This window comes from Etheostoma spectabile, chromosome 2, assembly GCF_008692095.1.
Source record: "Etheostoma spectabile isolate EspeVRDwgs_2016 chromosome 2, UIUC_Espe_1.0, whole genome shotgun sequence".
NCBI classification, from domain to species: Eukaryota; Metazoa; Chordata; class Actinopteri; order Perciformes; family Percidae; genus Etheostoma; species Etheostoma spectabile.
Genome location: NC_045734.1, coordinates 16,279,216 through 16,282,023, shown reverse-complemented (window position 1 = coordinate 16,282,023; position 2,808 = coordinate 16,279,216). Strand labels below are relative to the sequence as shown.

The following is a 2,808-nucleotide window of genomic DNA, read 5'->3' as shown; positions in this document are numbered from 1 at the left end:
ATCTATGATTGTTTGATTGCTAACGTTAGCTCAAAACGCCATTCAAGTCACAGCTTGTGTTGTGTTTGATTTGCTAACTTGTAGCCAGCAGTGAACGAACTTCGTTAAGTAGGTCCATTTTTATTCTGTATTAACATTACAGAAGTCTCTCGTTAGCATCGTGTAGGCTACTTGTCGCAAAGTGACGCATGCGCAACTCAAATCTGCATTTGACTCACATTGGGCAGCAACAAATGCATTACTAGCTAGCAGTGAGACTGTTTATTAACAAAACTGGGTAACTCTTTATCGGTCAGACTGCAATTGTAATAATACAGTCATTTTAGTTATAATTTTCCAGGACTTTTCATAGAAAGTGCTTTGCATTTTGGTAATAAAGACAAGTCTATGTATATCAATTAATTAAAACATTTTTTTTTTTGAAAGTACAACATAGTAACTAATATAGTTAACATAACATTACACCTAAAGTCCACAAGAGTAACAGTAAAAGGGTAACATACACATTAGTTAGCCCAACAGTGTAATTCAACAGTTACAGAATGCTAGCTAGTAAAGTACAATTCTCTGATAACTAGAGTGGCTATCAACGTAACATTAACCATCAACCAAAAAACTGCAAGCTGTAGAACCGTGTCAGCAGGTGTTGCTATAGCAACTATGCAATTTTTAAAAATGTGATACCATGAACGTTCAAGTATACAATTCAACATTAATGGATAATATGTAAAAAAATGAATGATTCATTAATATTAACTCTGGCATAGATTTAACAGTTCTTTCAAGTGCGTATATACTAAACTAACTAGACTAAACTCAAATGACTATCTCAGAATAACAACATAGGGGAGAGCCGGGACAGTTAAAACACTTTAATTAATCGTAATTTACAAAGTGATTGTATCGCACTGAAAGATAATATTTTGTCACTAGGAGCTTACATCTGTCATCTGTAAAATACAGTTGCATTTTCAGTTTTGAACAAAACCGTTGCTGGAGTTATTACAGCAAAAGTGGGATGTACGTAATGTTTCATCTGTCCCTCCTGAACGGGACGAGTTAAACATACAGTTAAAGCCATATAAACTTCCTACAACTTTAATATTTTACTATATATCATGATTGGCATTTCCAAAAGGTGTTATTATAGATAGAATGTTGCAGAGCTATACATTTTCGTGAATGTCTGTTAACAACTCATTGCCGTCATCGTGAAGCGTGAATGAAGCGTTTATTGAATTATCATGCACTGTGGATGATTCTGCCATTTTTATAGCTAGGACAGTACATTTTTCCATTTATATCATGTTTCTATTGTGGAAAATGTCGTTTCACATGGGAAAACTCGACACCCTATATCTGGTGGGCCTAAATATATTTTCATCTTTTTAAAACTGCTTTTCCATGTCTCACCTCCATAAATTATTGCATAAACACAGATATTTGTGCATTTACTTAAAATACATGGAGTTACAGCCAGGTCAGGGACAGTTGAAACAGCTGTTTCAGCCGTCCCAAGGACGAGGATAAAGGAATATGAGGAAGATATTTGGTTGATAGAACGAGGTTAACATGCTCTTTGTTTTCACATAAGGAAATCTGTCTATCATCATTGCAGAAAACTGGAATGTTTAATCCCACGTTTCAGTCATCCCAGCTCTCCCCGAAATAATTTTCCAAAACTGTAATTTATGTGTTAGGGATTTGGAGTCCGCTGAGTGTGTTCTGTGAGCATTTAACACATCTCTTCTTTGTACTTCCTGTTAGCGTGCAGATACGTGGCGGTGGACCTGGCAGGTCATGGTCTGTCTTCACATCGTCCTCCTGGAGATTTCTACTCTTTTCCTGCGTATGTGGCGGACGTACGCAGAGTCGCTGATGGTGTGTGTCAGCTCATAATAAGCTCATAATTTTGTAGAAATGTTTTTAGCCAACCATCAGTGTAAGTGTTAGCATAAGGTTAGAATTTACAGGACTTGTTTCTGTTTATGCATATAATTAAACTCCAAAGACACGTTTGGCACCCAAAAACTACCTTGGTGTTCTGTGATGAGATACTGAACGTGGTTGATGATCCGTGAAATTAACTCCCACAGCGCTGCAGCTGCGGAAATTCTCCATCATAGGCCACAGTATGGGTGAGTCCCCCATTAGAGTAGAATTTATCTTAATATGTGCTGCTGTGCTACAAAGTCATTTAAAGTGCATGCTTCTTTTATTTACAGGTGCTGACATTGCTGGAATGGTGAGTGGCATTGTCCTATTTTTCACGCAATATACAGAGACCATTTTGCTGCATTTTCCTATGTGTTATCATCATATGGTCCAAATTGTTTCTTCCACAGTTCAGTGCACTGTATCCTGAGATGGTGGAAGCTCTCGTGCTTCTGGACTCGTACGGATTCCTACCTACAGATTTAGTAGGAATTGTTTTGACTCCCCAGATTACACAAAGGGTTTGTGTTGATAGATGCATGGCCAGGACAGTCTGAACATATTTCATATTGTATATATTGAACTGTTTCTGCAAATTGTATTTTGCCAAAAGAAGGCCTAAATGTAATACTTTATTTACTTTAAGTCAGAATACTATGGACTCCAGAATTACAGAATCAGGCCATGTAATGCCCACCATTTGTATTTTATTGATTGCCAAATGTAAAACTCTCTTCAGGTTTCTAAATATCCCAACTCCCCAGACATCTGAAATACAATGTAGATTGTACAATGTTTATAATATGTATATATGAATGTATGTATGTATTGTTTTAATTTTTTCTTAGTTTCCAGTCTTTTCTTTTTATTCAT

The 2,808-nt window shown here is 36.5% G+C and overlaps 1 protein-coding gene and 1 long non-coding RNA gene across 3 annotated transcripts in view; one reads left to right on the top strand and one right to left on the bottom strand.

Moving 5' to 3' along the window:
• The window catches only part of LOC116670299 (uncharacterized), a 23,234-nt gene that overhangs the window by 4,391 nt on the left and 16,035 nt on the right, over positions 1–2,808 (bottom strand). The gene's annotated exons all lie outside the window — the stretch shown is intronic.
• Positions 1–2,808, top strand: part of serhl (serine hydrolase like) — a 31,462-nt gene that overhangs the window by 26,111 nt on the left and 2,543 nt on the right. The gene's annotated exons all lie outside the window — the stretch shown is intronic.